Here is a 16,349-nt window from a genome sequence, read left to right on the forward strand (position 1 = left end):
GCACTTGACAAATACCATTAAAAAAAATGAAGCATTGAAAGACAGGTCTATTCTCCAGTTGTATTTCTGTTTGTGGTACTTAAAATGGGCGTAATTGGTGACTAAAATTTGTATAAATAATTTATTCATATTTTTCACCTTTTATAAAGTGTGGTTTTCATATAAATGTGTAACTGCATATTAAGTCCTTACACAGGAATGAGTTGACAGAGTCTGAGATAAACAACATTACGCATATATACAGTCAAAACAAATTTGTTAAATTAAAATGCAAGAAATTGCAATTTTAGTACTTAATAGAGTCCTTAATAATAGGAGGAACTTAAAAGTTTATATTGAAATCCATACATATTTTGAGGAAAATGAAAAAAAAAATATGATCAGAAAGCTAATTCCACAAGCTATAATCACAAACTGTGCTCTATGTATTCACGTAAGTGCTCGAAGTGATGGAGAACCTTTTTTGAAATTATATACTGATGCCCAAAATGAAATTCAGAATTCCCCCTATTATGTAAGTTTTGTTTATATCAATAACCTATTAAATGTTTATTTCACTTTGATATTGAACTTATTATTTGGGTGTCATTTGAGCACACATTGCTAAAGTCTATCCACGAACCCAAGCTGGGGCAAATCTTTTCATCAGCTTACTTTATATGAAACAATTCCAATTTCATTTTGGAGCAGCTAATGTAAAGAAGCAGCGTGGCTCAGTGGAAAGAGCACGGGCTGGGGAGTCAGAGGTCTTGAGTTCGAATTCCTGCTCTGCCACTTGTCAGCTGTGTGACTGTGGGCAAGTCACTTAACTTCTCTGTGCCTCAGTTACCTCATCTGTAAAATGGGGATTAACTTTGAGCCTCACGTGGGACAACCTGATTATCCTGTATCTACCCCAGCACTTAGAACGGTGCTCGGCACATAGTAAGCGCTTAACAAATACCAACATTATTAAAGTCCATCTACGAAACCAAGCCGGGGCAAATCTTTTCATCAGTTTACTTTATATGAAACAATTCCAATTTCATTTTGGAGCAGCTAATGTAAAGAAGCAGCATGGCTCAGTGGAAAAAGCACGGGCTAGGGAGCCAGAGGTCATGGGTTCAAATCCCAGCTCCGCCACTTGTTAGCTGTGTGACTTTGGGCAAGTCACTTAACTTCTTCATGCCTCAGTTACCTCATCTGTAAAATGGGGATGAAGACTATGAGCCCCACGTGGGACAACCTGATAACCTTGTATCCTCCCCAGAGCTTAGAACAGTGCTTTGCACATAGTAAGTGCTTAACAAATGCCATTATTATTATTATTATCATTATTATTAAATGGTGGTCATTTTTAGAACCTTTGTGTTTATAAAGACGTCTTACAGATGTCTATTGCTTGGAACAGAGAGAAAGCTAAGAAGTAGAAGTTAAAAGTGTGGTGGTATGTTAAGAGTTGTGTGGAAGGAGGCAGTGGTAAACCACTTCCATATTTTGACCAACAAAACTCTACGGATACACTACCAGAACGATTGCAGATGGAGGTGAGGTCTTCTGGGAGAGATGTGTCCATGGCATCGGTATGGGTCGGACACAACTCGGCAGCATAAGAAAAGACACTGCTAAGACTGGAGAATCACAAGGTTATGCAGGCTGAAACGAAGCAACAACTTTTAAACAACCATTTACTCTCTATTTTGCACTCTCCCAAGCATTCATTCATTCAGTCATATTGATTGAGTGCTCACTGTGAGCAGAGCACTGTATTAAACTTTTGGGAAAGTGTAATACCACAATAACCTGTGACATTCCCTGCCTTCAATGAGCTCACAGTCTAGAGATTTAGTAGCACTTAGTAAAATCCCCTCATACAGAAAGTACTCAGTAAATACCACGGATTGATTGATTGATTGAAGCAGAATATACGTGTGGAAGCAGCGTGGCTTAGTCGAAGGAGCACAGGCTTGGGTGTCAGAGGTCGTGGGTTCTAATCCCTGCTCTGACACTTGTCAGCTGTATGACTTTGGGCAAGTCACTTAACTTCTCTGTGCTTCAGTTACCTCATCTTTAAAATTGGGATTAAGACTTTGAACCCCACATGGAACAACCCGATTACTATGTATCTACCCCAGGCTTAGAATAGTGCTCAGCACATAGTAAACACTTAAATAGAATTATTATTATTATTATTATTATTATTATTATTAAATGGATTAACGCACACCACCAGAGCATCAGTGAGGGGTTAAGTTGGTTAGTTCTACATCTCCAGTAAAGAAGGAATCTTAAAGAGATGGCAGCACCATTTCAGTGATCTCCTCAACCCCAATACCACCTGGTAAATGATTCCCTACAAACGATAGCTTGTTTGCCAACATGCAAAGACGAGTCTTTCTCTTCAACAGTTAATGAAGCCACCAGTGTCAACAGAGACATGAAGAATGGCGAGGTTCCCAGATCTCTTGGTGCGCCTGTTGAAATCTAGAAGCAAACAGGTCGTTTTCACAGGTTCTTCCTCAACATATGGGACTCTGTGAACATGCCACAGAATTTCAAAGATGACACTATCATCACCATCTTCAGGAAGAAACGGGAGAGAGCTGACTCTAGAAACTGTAGTGAAAGCCCACCAGCTTCCTTATGGATTCATTCATTGGGTTGAATTTATTGAGCGCTTACTGAGTGAAGAGCACTGTACTAAGCTCTTGGGAGAGTACACTACAACAATAAACAGACAATTCCTGCCCACAGTGAGCTTACAGTCTAGAGTGGGGGAGACAGACATCAGTACAAATAAATAAATTACAAATGTGTAGACAAGGGCCATGGGGCTAGGACAGGGGAAGAACCAACTGAGATAGGGCGACACAGAAGAGAGTGGAAGAAGAGAAAAAGAGGGGCTTAGTCCAGGAAGACCTCCTGGAGGAGATGTGCCTTCCATAAGGCTTTGAACTGGGGGGAGAGTAATTGTCTGTTGGATTTGAGGAGGGAGGGCATTCCAGGCCACACAGGACATGGTCTAGGGGCTCGGCGAGGGGATAGGTGAGATCCTAGCCAGGTCCTCCTGCTATCTCTACTGAAGAACACTGTTAAGCACTCCTAGAATGACAACATATCCCAACTGGACCCAATAGACATGATCTTTTCTGCACAGGATAAATGGAGGGAACAATATCTAGTAGATAGAGCACGGGCTTGGAAGTCAGAAGAACCTGAATTCTAATCCCAGGTCTTGCACTTGTCTGCTGTGTGGCCTTGGGAAAGTCACCTCACTTCTCTTTGGCTTAATCACCACAGAAAAATGGGGATTTAGACTGTGGGCCCTTTGTGGAATATGGACTTTGTCCTATCTGTTAAACTTGTACATACTCCATTGCTTAGTTTAGCGCCTGTCTCATTGTAGTGCTTAGCTTAATAAATGCAATTAAAAAGCAAAAAAAAATTCAGATGTCCAACTCTTTAGAGAAGCATTTGACCACAACAGTTGTCTTGTGTTCTAGTAAGTACTGAAATTTGTTTGGCTTCCTGGAGAAATATTCCAGGAACCAAAATAGCTTCACAATGACTCATTCAATCATATTCATTCGGTCATATTTATTGAGTGCTTACTCTGTGAAGAACACTGTATTAAGCACTTAGAAAGTACAGTTTGGTGACAGATAGAGTCAATCCTTACCCAACAATGGGCTCACAGTCTAGAAGATGATAAAACTAGTTGCATCAGAAATAGAGAGGGTCTTTCCTGGTCTTTTCATCACAACAAATGGAGAAACTTCCCTGATTCATAAAAGATTGCTTTTCATGCATTAGTCTTTGCAATACAGTTGTGCACACCAAAAAAACAAAACAAAACAAAAAACCAAACAAAAAAACCTTCTAATTCATTCAATCATTCAATTATAATTATTGAATGCTTACTGTGTGCAAAGCACTGTGTTAAGCCCTTGGGAGAGTACAATATAACCACAAGCAGACATGTTCCCTGCCCACACGTAGCTCACAGTCTAGAGGGGGAGACAGACATTAATGTCCATAAATGAATAAATGAATTACAGATATATCATAGATAGATATAGATCATAGATAGATATAGATATATACATAAGTGGTGTGGTGATGGGAGGGAGGATGAATGATGGGAGCAAGTCAGGGCAACACAGAAGGGAGTGGGAAGAGAGGAAAGGAAGTCTCAGTCAGGGAAGGCCTCTTGGAGGAGATGTGCCTTCAATGAGGCTTTGAAGTGGGGAAGAGCCATTATCTATCTGATATGAGGGAGGGCACTCCAGGCCAGAGGTAGGATGTGGGTGAGCAGTCAGAAGTGAGATAGGCAAGATGGAGGTATAGTGAGAAGGTTAGTATTAGAGGAATGAAATACTTTTTGTCTGATGCAGAAGTACCAGAATAAGTCTCACTTTTCCTCACCTCCCACTCCCTTCTGTATCACCCCGACTTGCTCCCTTTGCTCTTCCCCCCTCTCCCCACCCCATAACACTTAGGCATATATCTGTAATTTTATTTATTTATTTTGATGTCTGTATTAATGTCTGTCTCCCCTCCTTTAGACTGTGACCTTGTTGGGGTAGTAATTGTCACTCTTTATTGCTATATTGTACTTTCTCAAGCACTAGCACAGTGCTCTGCACACAGTAAGCACTCAATAAATAAGATTGGATGGATGGATGGATGGATGGATGGATGGATGGATGGATGGATGGATGGATGGATGGATGGATGCATGGATGGATGCATGGATGGATGCATGGATGGATGGTTGGGTAACCACTGGAGTTTCTTGAGGAGTAGGGAAACATGGTTTGAACACTTCTGAAGGAAAATGATATGGGCAGCAGAATGGAGTATGGACCAGAGTGGGGAGAGACAGGAGGGAGGGAGGTCAACAGAGAAGCTGATATGATAATCAAACCGGGATAGGATAAATTCTTGCATTAACATGGCAGCAGTTTGGATGGAAACCTTGATTGAGTCACTTAACTTCTCTGTGCCTCTGTTACCACACCAATATAATGGGGACTAACTCCTACTTCTTCCTACTTAGTCTTTAAGGCCCATGCAGGAACAGGGACTGTGTCCAACCTGTTCCTAGCCTAACTTGTTTCTAACCTGTTCCTAGCCTAACTTGTTTCTAGTCCAGGGGTTAGAACAGTGCTTGACTTATAGTAAATGTTTAACACTTTAAAGAATTAATTAGGAGAGTCATCTTTGATGCTAAGGATAGCTACATATGAAAACACTTTATAGTACTATTCTAGAAATGCAACAAGAATGTGAGTCAGTTTTCAAGACTCTTCTGATTGCCACCCTCCTCCCTACCATTGCCTTTGGTGCAGTAGGAGAGCTGGATAATTACAACCCTGGGAAATGTCTGGACTACCGTGAGCCCACAACAAGCTGCCTTGTTAGTGACCATCTGTGATCCAGTGAACGATAACTGTCCACTGTTGGGCTTTATCTGAGACAGGTGATTGTGGGCCTGTTGGGGTGGAGTGTGGAGGGAGGTGGGGCTTTCCCTGTTCTCTCCCAATCAATGACTGACTTGTAGAGCCACAGCTGCCATGCCTAAGGCAGGTAAAAGGTGCTTGTTTTGAGTTGTGTTGGGGCACAAGCAGCAGCAGCAGCAGCAGTAGTAGTAGTAGTAGTAGTAGTAGTAGTAGTAGTAGTAGTAAGGGAAGGAGTATAGGTTTGTAGAGAAAAACACTTGCAGCAAAAGAGCAGCACTTGAAAGCAAAAAGAAGAAGACTGGGCAGAATGGGATCCTTTGACCACAAACTGGTTATTAGAGCCTTGGTGGAGAGAGTGATAACAGGTATGTGTCACTCCCTTACACGTTGGCAAAACTAAGTAAAAACCTTCCACGGTAACCTTGGTGATCAGAGGGGTGGTATGAACTCTACTATGTGTCACTGAGTCTCCCCCAGTCCAGGAAGGTTCCGGTTGGTATGAACTGGGGTCTTGCCACAGTCAATGGAGGTTTGCCCAAGACTGAAGCCTCTAATGTCCCTGCATTAATTTGTTTTGCTCCCAAATTCTCCAATCCTGTGCCACATTATTTAAATTATTGTTTCATAGTAGTAATTATAGAAGTAATAGAAGTGCCATCGCTTAGTGAGAAGCAGTGTGGCCTAGTGGATAGAGCATAGGTCTGGGAGTCAGAAGGACATGGGTTGTAATTCTGGTTCTGCCACATGTCTGTTGTATGACCTTGGGCAAGTCACTTCACTTCTCTGGGGCTCAGTTACCTCCTCTGTAAAATGTGGGAAAAGAGTGTGAGCCCCATGTGGGACAGAGACTGTGTCCAATCTGGTTAACTTATATATATCCCAGAGTTTAGAACAGTGCTTGGCACATAGTAAATGCTTAACAAGTACCATAATATATTTCATATTGTATTATGTATTCTATCATTATAATAAATTATATAATAGTAGACTTAGTCACAGAACAGAGAACTATACTAAATACTTGGGAGAGAACTATCCAGAAATAGACACAGTCCCTGCCTACAACAAGTTTACAGCCAAGAGGTGACAAGACAGACATCAATTTAAATAAATTACAGACATACATAAATGCTGTGGGGCTGGGTGGGGGAAAGAACCAAGGGAGCAAATCAGGTACACTTGCTCATTTGTTGATTTTTACCAACAAAGCAGTTGGTTAGGATATCAGGAGTTAGGGAAGGAGGTGACTGAGGGGGTTGTAGGTTTCAGGAGGCAGCTAAAGAATTGGGAGAACTGATGGGTGTTGTGGGTATGTGAGTTAACGAAGGAGGAGCTTTAACTGTTGAACCAAAATCAGCTGAATTGAAGCTTGACCCTTTATATTTGTAGAGGGAGAAGTTGGCTCCGAGCCTGGATTTCCTGCTGGTTGAGTTAATAATAATAATAATAATGTTGATATTTGTTAAGCGCTTACTATGTGCCAAGCACTGTTCTAAGCGCTGGGGGAGATACAGGGTAATCAGGTTGTCCCTCATGAGGCTCACAGTCTTCATCCCCATTTTTCAGATGAGGTAACTGAGGCATAGAGAAGTTAAGTGACTTGCCCACAGTCACACAGCTGACAAGTGGCAGAGCTGGGATATGAACCCATGACCTCTGACTCCCAAGCCCGGGCTCTTTCCACTGAGCCACGCTGAGTTGAGCCCCATGTATGCAAGAGCAGCAGAAACCAACTCTGGTGGTGATTCAGAATGGTGAGATGTCATAGCCTGTTAGGGGACAAAGGGAGTTGAGGTTGGGAAAGACTGTGGTGTTGAAGGCTAGTACTTCTGCATCAAGGAAGAAGGGGATGGAATGAGTCCAGGTGAATATGGCCTAGGGTAGGCCGAGTGGATCCTTATAAGGGGTGAAGATAGAAGGTTAGAAGACTGTGATAGGAGCATGGCATTCATCCTGCTGAGGATTACTCCATTTCAACTCTCATTCAAGCAGCTCTTTACTTACTTTGCAGTCAGCTGTTCTTATCAGCTTATCACACCGAGAGAGGGTTTTTGCTTTAATGAGGTAGACTGTCTTTTTTCCAGAATCTCATTGCTTGGGATCCTGACTTGCCACTCTGTTTATTGCATTTAGTTGGTGTTGATGAAGTGATTTTAAAAGTCAAATATCATCAGTCAGTCAATTGTATTTATTAAGCAATTACTGTGAGAAGAGCACTAAATGGTTAGGAGAGTCCAATATGACAATATTGTGGACACATTCCCTGTCCACAGTGAGCTTGCAGTCATTCATTCATTCATTCAATAGTATTTATTGAGTGCTTACTATGTGCAGAGCTCTGTACTAAGCGCTTGGAATGAACAAGTCGGCAACAGAGACAGTCCCTGCCGTTTGACGGGCTTACAGTCTAATCGGGGGAGACAGGCAGACAAGAACAATGGCAATAAACAGAGTCAAGAGGAAGAACAAGTCATAAAAACAATGGCAACTAAATAGAATCGAGGCGATGTACATTTCATTAACAAAATAAATAGGGTAATGAAAATATATACAGTTGAGTGGACGAGTACAGTGCTGAGGGGATGGGAAGGGAGAGGGGGAGGAGCAGAGGGAAATGGGGGGAAAAGAGGGTTTAGCTGCAGAGAGGTGAAGGGGGGGCGGTAGAGGGAGAAGGGGAGCTCGGTCTGGGAAGGCCTCTTGGAGGAGGTGAGTTTTAAGTAGGGTTTTGAAGAGGGGAAGAGAATTAGTTTGGCAGAGGTGAGGAGGGAAGGCATTTCAGGACCGCGGGAGGATGTGGCCCAGGGGTCGACGGTGGGATAGGCGAGACCGAGAGACAGTGAGGAGGTGGGCAGCAGAGGAGCGGCTTGTGCGGGGTGGGCAGTAGAAAGAGAGAAGGGAGGAGAGGTAGGAAGGGGCAAAGTGATGGAGAGCCTTGAAGCCTAGAGTGAGGAGTTTTTGTTTGGAGCGGAGGTTGATAGGCAACCACTGGAGGTGTTTAAGAAGGGGAGTGACATGCCCAGATCGTTTCTGCAGGAAGATGAGCCGGGCAGCGGAGTGAAGAATAGACTGGAGCGGAGCGAGAGAGGAGGAAGGGAGATCAGAGAGAAGGCTGACACAGTAGTCTAGCCGGGATATAACGAGAGCCTGTAGCAGTAAGGTAGCCGTTTGGGTGGAGAGGAAAGGGCAGATCTTGGTGATTATTGTAAAGGTGAACCGGCAGGTCTCGGTAACGGATAGGATATGTAGGGTGAACGAGAGAGACGAGTCAAAGATGACACCAAGATTGCGGGCCCGAGAGACGGGAAGGATGGTCGTGCCATCCACGGTGATAGGGAAGTCTGGGAGAGGACTGGGCTTGGGAGGGAAGATGAGGAGCTCAGTCTTGCTCATGTTGAGTTTTAGGTGGTGTGCCGACATCCAGGTGGAGACATCCTGGAGGCAGGAGGAGATGCGAGCCTGAAGGGAGGGGGAGAGGACAGGGGCAGAGATGTAGATCTGTGTGTCATCTGCGTAGAGATTGTAGTCATAGCCGTGAGAGCGAATGAGTTCACCGAGGGAGTGAGTGTAAATGGAGAACAGAAGAGGGCCAAGAACTGACCCTTGAGGAACTCTAACAGTTAAAGGATGGGAGGGGGAGGAGGCGCCTGCGAAGGAGACTGAGAATAAGAGATAAGAGAGATAAGAGGAGAACCAGGAGAGGACGGAGTCCGTGGAGCCAAGGTTAGATAAGGTATGGAGGAGGAGGGGATGGTCGACAGTGTCAAAGGCAGCAGAGAGGTCACGGAGGATTAGAATGGAATAGGAGCCATTGGATTTGGCAAGAAGGAGGTCATGGATGACCTTAGAGAGAACAGTCTCGGTAGAGTGGAGGGGACGGAAGCCAGATTGGAGGGGGTCCAGGAGAGAATGGGAGTTAAGGAATTCTAAGCAGCAATTGTAGATGACTCGTTCTAGGATTTTGGAAAGGAAGGGTAACAGGGAGATAGGGCGACAACTGGAAGGGGAAGTGGGGTTAAGAGCGGGTTTTTTTAGGATGGGGGAGACGTGGGCATGTTTGAAGGCAGAGGGGAAGGAGCCATTGGAGATTGAGTGGTTAAAAATAGAAGTTAAGGAAGGGAGGAGGGCAGGGGCAATGTTTTTTATAAGGTGAGTGGGAATGGGGTCCGAGGCGCAGGTGGAGGGGGTGGTACTTGCAAGGAGGGAGAAGATCTCCTCTGAGGATACTGCAGGGAAGGATGGGAAAGTAGGGGAGAGGGTTGGTGGGGGGGAAGGGAGAAGGGGAGGGGTGACTTTGGGGAGCTCATCCTGATTGTTTTGATTTTTGTGATGAAGTAGGTGGCTAGATCATTGGGGGTGAGAGATGGGGGAGGGGGAGAAACAGGGGGTCTAAGGAGAGAGTTCCAGTCTACAATGGAAGATGGACCTTAATATGAATTAATAAAATTTCAGGTATGTACATAAGTTCTGTGGGGCTGCGGGTGGGGGAGAATACAGGGAACAAGTCAAAGAGTGGGTATATTTGTAGAGGGAGAAGTTGGCTCCAAGCCTGGATTTCCTGCTGGCTGAGTTGAGCCCCATGTATGCAAGGTCAGCAGAATGAAACTGTTGAACTTCTATCAATCACTGCTATTTATTGAGTATTTCCTGGGTGCAGAAACACTTCAATAAGTACTTGAGAGAGTAAAATAAAGTAGATATGATTCCTGCCTGTGAGGAATTTACTATCTAGACAGGGACACTGACATTAAAATAAATTACTGGTAAAGGAAAGAACTGAGTATAAGGATATATAGATGCGTTCTGTGGGACAGGGGGTAGGGTGAGTTTCATTGTCAGTCAGTGAATTGTATTTATTTAGTACTTACTGTGTGCTCTGCACATCTAAGTGCCTGGAAAGTACAATTTGGCAGCAAGTAGAAATAATCCCTACCCAACAACAAGCTCACAGTTTAGAAGGGGGGAAACAGACAACAAAACATGTAGACAGCATCAATAGCATCAATATAGATTGAATTATATTTTTTTTATACACCAACAAAATAAATAGAATAAATATATACATATATATACACTCCTGTGGGGGTGGGTAGATCAAAGGGAAGGAGTCGGGGTGATGGGGAGAGGAAAAGGTGGACTCAGCCTGGGAAGGCTTCCTGGAGGAGGTGAGCTTTCATTAGATGACACAGAAAGGAGCAAGAATAGGGTGGGGTGATAAATGACCAAATAAGATTAACCATTTTGGCAGAATATATATTTATCTTTTGTTTTCAAAGTGGGCACTGCTGACAAAATGATTTTTATCCATATGTTTAAGAAAAGATGGTTTTAAAAAAAATAGATATGCATTCAGGAAACTTCCTCAACCATAATGACTGTCAATCTTTGTTACATGGGCTACCTGCAGTGATGGGCACTATTTCAATTATACCTCTTAGTTTCACTATTTTCTCAAGGCTCTGGTAAATGCACAACACATAGCCTCCAGCTTTCAAATCAGCTTCCCAAAGACTAATTTCCTTTTTATTTCCAGTTTTCAAACTTTATCGCTAGACTTTGTCCACATTATTTAATTGATGAAGCAGTATATAAAAATATAAGTGCTGAATTAAGATAAATACTGGATCAGAGTACAATATTAAAAATCAGAATCAGGAGATAATTGGGTAAGGATGTTCAAAATGTTGAGCAACATTTTCCATCTTTTTATGGGTTTCAAATATGGAATATCTAATAATAAGAGTGAGTGTGCATTATAGCCCTAGCTAAAGCTACAACCATTTCTTTTCAAGATGATTTAAGACATTATTTTTGGCTCCAGTGGCTATTTCCTCTGTATGGAATGTATTTTTTTTAAAATCACTATCAAAGGAAAGTATTCCCACCGCATTGAATCAATTATCTACTTGATTTTGACTTAACTAGATTCAAAAAGCCTGGATTCTAATAACCTGTTTGACATTATATCTTGTCAGCTTTTCCTAGGTAACATTTCCCTTGGATACAGTATTCCCATCCACTCTGATTCAGGAGCTTGTCATATCCCAGCTTTATTATATCATCCTCCTAACTGGTCTCCCAGCAATAAATAAATAGGCTTTATTATATCATCCTTCTAACTGGTCTCCCAGCCTCCAGTATTTCCTTTCTCCAGCCTACAACATTTTGCTGCTGGAATCACTTTTCCAAAATATGATTTTGTTCAGGTCTCTCACCTAACAAGGTCAAACCCTTGACCAACAGCTTTAAGGCACTTTTTCTCTAGACTGTAAGCTCATTGTGGGGAGGGAATGTGTCTGTTTATTGTTGTATTGTACTCTCCCAAGAGGTTAATACAGTGCTCTGCACACAGTAATCACTCAATAAATATGATTGAATGAATAAATGATTGAATACCTATCCACCTGCTGCTCTCACTTCACCCTAGCTCACATACTTCATTCCTCACCAGCTAACCTACTTACTATGTCTTTCTCATTTCTCCCACCTCTGACCTCTTGCTCAAGACCATGCCTGTAAACTCATCCCCTTTCCAATTCCCCCAGAACCAGTTTTCCCCATCTTCAAAGACATCCTCTATCCCATCTCCTTCAAGAGTCCTTACCTGATTAATTTTTCTTCTCCCTCTATCCCACAACTACTTCCTCAACACGTTAATGTCCATGATGCTCTTTGGGTTTTTTCTTCCTTTTTTATGGTGTTAAGCACTTACTAAGTGCCTGGCACTATATTAAGCACAGGCATAGATACAAGCTAATCAGGTTGGACACAGTCCCTGTCCCACATGGGACACACAGTCTTAATTCTCATTCAGATGAGATAATTGAGGCTCAGAGATTTGCACTAGGTCACACAGCAAACAAGTGGGGGAGCCACCCTAAGACTATGCTCTATCCACCAGACCACACTCCTTTTTGGACTTCTGCACACATCATCTTACACACTTAGTAATTTATATGTCCATTTTTCCTTTCTCATTTGTCACTTATTTTGTTTCTGTTTTCTCTACTAATGGTAATATATTCTTCTTAGTCTTAATACAGTGTTCTGCACACAATAAGCCAGCCCTCTAAAGCTACTATTGATTGATTTTAGCCACCAAAAACTGTGTGGCCTTGGATGTGGTATTTCACTGCTCTGAGCCTTAGTTTCTCCATAGTCAAAATGGCAGCATGTTGCCTTATGTATAAGACTAGTTATAAGACATCTAGACAAAAGTCTAAATACTAAATTGGTAAATTCTAAGGTCACTGAGGGCACGGAGCAGAGTCTTTTGCATTCTCCAGTTCTTAGTTTAGTGCTCTGCACCCATTGGGAATTCAGTAAATGCTATGGATTTATTTAGAAATTTAGAACTGTGGGAGTTTTCTCTGTCTACTTTGCCCCAAGATTCGTTAAAAGGGAAGCTAGGCTTGTGAAATTTAATTTACTATTTAAAGGTGAATTTTGCTGGAAAAGTCCCTTAAAAGTTTGTTCCTGCCTTTGAAATAGGCAGCTTAATTTTCAGTGTTATCCATTTATGCCTTTTGAAATTATGGGCACTCTGGGAACTTTTTAAGATGTAACACCTCAAGATTTAACAGTAATACCATGCAGTTCCATAGGTTTCTTTGCCAGCACCATCATTAAGCCTGACAATTAGAATATATCCAGATTTTCAAAGTAATCTTCTGATTCTAATTTGATTTTCACTCTCTCATCACAAGCTGTGCATTTTCTTATTACCTCCTCAGCTTAGTTTGGGGAAGTATTCTGATCATTATTGTTGTGTGATATTAGCTGTTTATGAATGAGATAAATTGCCGTTTTCTTTCCTATTCTCCTTCTGCTTGAAACAATTAAAGAACACTTTCCTATTTCCTTTTCCATCAATGGAAAACTTTGCTTTGGCTTTTATTTTGTAATTATTTGATTGTGCTATTGGAAATCACTTTACACCTCTTTTTTCCTTCTTATTGATTTGGCAGAATTAGAGAAAGACTTCTGTGTAGTGTATAATTACCTTTTGATATTGAATTAAATGAGTTTATTTCCTTCAGTGGTAGCCTAAAGCAAATATCTTTTATTGTGGCAGACTTAGTGACCTCTAGTATTACTTTCATTATGCTCATAGAAAATGTTATTCCTTTCTTAGTCTTCTGGTCTTCGATATTAAAAGAGGTTTCTGATGATAGAAGAGTCAGTAATTGGGTCATTAAAAATCTACTAGAAATAGTCACATACTTCTAATCCCATTTGTTTCTAGTGTTTATTTCCCAACTTGTTGAATCCTTTTTATAATACATGCTAGATGCTAATTGTACCATTCTGTATTGACCAAAAAACTATTAATATTATTATTATTATTATTATTATATTAAGCACTTGCTATGTGCAGAACACTGTTCTAAGAGCTGGGGTAGATACAAGCTAATCAAGTTGTCCCACATGGGACTCAAAGTATTAATCTCCATTTTCCAGATGAGGTAACTGAGGCAAAAAGAAGTTAATTGGCTTGCCCCAGGTCAACTTATCAGACAAATGGCAGAACCAGGATTAGAACCTCTGTCCTCTGACTCCCAAGCCCCTGCTCTTTCCACTAAGCCACACTGCTTCTAAAAGAAGTTTATGCAGAAAACCTAGACGTTATATCATTTATATCATTCATATGGGCATTGCCCTATCACTCTGAGATGTGACTTATTTCACCAGTAGTATTTTTCCTTTCAAAATAGAAAAAAGAATTCTCTTTTAAAACTAAGACTGAAGATGAAAGAGATTGCAGTTTCATAGTTCTTTCTGCCACTTGGCTGTGAGTTATGCTATTGAGTTGTACTGCAGTAGAACAAATTGAATTGAATAAGCCAAGAATTTTTCTCAGTAAGTCATTTGTATCGAAAAATGAGCACATTTTATAGTGCTCCATCTTCATTAAACATAGTTATTGACGCAGCACTGTGCTTCATCTTTTTAGTGTTCTTTTTTCGTATGTGTCTGCTAGAGTCTGTGTGGATGAGAGTAGGTGTGTGAAAGAGAAAGTACAGGTGTGAAAGAGAAACCTCGTGTGTGAAAATGAAGGTGGATTTGTCCTCATTCTGCCTTTTGCTGGCCCTTTTTTTAATGGTTCTTGTTAAATGCCTGCTTTTTGTTAAGCACTGTACTAACCTCTGTAGTAGATAAAATCAATCAGTGATGGAATTTGATAAGCACTTGCTATGTGTCAAGTACCGTTCTAAGTGCTGGCATAGATACAAGATCATCAGGTTGGACAGAGTCCCTGTTCCATATGGGGCTCACAGTCTTAATCCCCATTTTACAGATGCGTCAATTGAAGCACAGAGAATAATGTTGGTATTTAAGTGCTTATTATGTGCAGACCACTGTTCTAAGCGCTGGGGTAGATACAGGGTAATCAGGTTGTCCCATTTGAGGCTCACAGTCTTAATCCCCATTTTACAGGATGAGGTAACTGAGGTGCAGTGAAGTTAAGTGACTTGCCCATAGTCACACAGCTGACAAGTGACAGAGCTGGGATTTGAACCCATGACCTCTGACTCCCAAGCCCGTGCTCTTTCCATTGAGCCACACTGCTTCCCTAAAATTAAGTGACTTGCCCAAGGTCACATAGCAGCCAAGTGGTGGAGCTGGCAATCAATCAATCGTATTTATTGAGCACATACTATGTGTAGAGAGCGCTGTACTAAGAGCTTGGGAGAGTACAACAGAATTAGCAGAAATGTTCCCTGCCCATAATGAGCTTGCAGTCTAGAGGATGTGAAAGCTATGTTAGTATATTATATTGCACTCTCCCAAATCACAAGTAACATGCATGGATGCAGTTGCATTCTGTGTCTTTCTCTTGATCTCTCTCCTCTCCCCTCTTCCTCCTCATGTTCTTTCTCTCTCAAACGTGACTTTTGTTGTAAGCCAAGTCTGGGTAAAAAAAGGAAGAATAGACACTGCCCACAAAGTCCTAGAGAAAAGCTCAACTTCACAAAGATGTGGTGAGACTGTAATATAAATGTTCAACTGTATAGTTGTGGCATTTCAGTTTCTTTCAGAAAAACAGCTTCTCAGGGGTGGCTTACACAGTGATTTCACCCTCAAACTCTGGTACCATAAAGATAGAGTTCCACTCCTGTACTATCACTGATTACTATATTTCTGTATTTGCTAATCACTTGCTTTGTCGAAAGCAGTGCATTAGGAAGAACAGTGTTTAGTGGATAGAATATGGGCCTGGGAATCAGGAGGACCTGGGTTTTAATTCCTACTCCATCACTTGTCTGCTGTGTGACCTTGGGCAAGTCACTTCACCTCCTCTATGCCTGTCACCTCATCTGTAAAATGGAGGTTGACTGTGAGCCCCATATGGGATTTGGACCATGTCCAACCAGATTAGCTTGATTCTATCTCAGAGCTTAAAACAGTGCCTCACACATAGTATGTGCTTAATAAATACCATGGAAAAAAATGTGTAAATGCCATAAAAAAGTGCTTGACAAATACTATAAAAAGTGCTAAGAAAAGGTTCAAAACCATAGAATCAAAATAGTCTTCTCCCTCAGAGGTCTCAATACCTAAATTTGTGGGGAGGATAGAAAGAAACTAGGAAAATCCTGTTAAAAAAAATCTACACACACACACACACAAGCTTCACTAATGCTTTTTGACTAGCTTGATAAATTTGGAAGAGGATTTTGCCAAGTAGACAAAAAAAAGGTCCCCTAATCACACAGGTAAAGTAAATGCAATACTAATCCAAGATATAAATTCCAGTTTATACTTTGGTACTATTCAAACTGAATAAATATGTTTTATCCCAGTGACAGTTATCCTCAGATGAAAAAGAGCCATCTTGCAAAATTTTCTTATTGAATATAAACTCTATCTTATTTTGCTAACTGCTTTAGTATGGACACATAAATATTT

At 41.5% G+C, this 16,349-nt stretch overlaps 1 protein-coding gene across 1 annotated transcript in view; it reads left to right on the top strand.

Moving 5' to 3' along the window:
• Window positions 1–5,619: 5,619 nt before the first annotated feature.
• Window positions 5,620–16,349, top strand: part of NAV3 (neuron navigator 3) — a 617,057-nt gene continuing 606,327 nt past the window's right edge. The window contains exon 1 of the mRNA XM_039914053.1: window positions 5,620–5,806. The gene's annotated coding sequence lies outside the window, so the exon portion shown is untranslated. The remainder of the gene's footprint in view (window positions 5,807–16,349) is intronic.

The sequence above is a fragment of the Ornithorhynchus anatinus genome, chromosome 14 (genome assembly GCF_004115215.2).
Source record: "Ornithorhynchus anatinus isolate Pmale09 chromosome 14, mOrnAna1.pri.v4, whole genome shotgun sequence".
NCBI classification, from domain to species: domain Eukaryota; kingdom Metazoa; phylum Chordata; class Mammalia; order Monotremata; family Ornithorhynchidae; genus Ornithorhynchus; species Ornithorhynchus anatinus.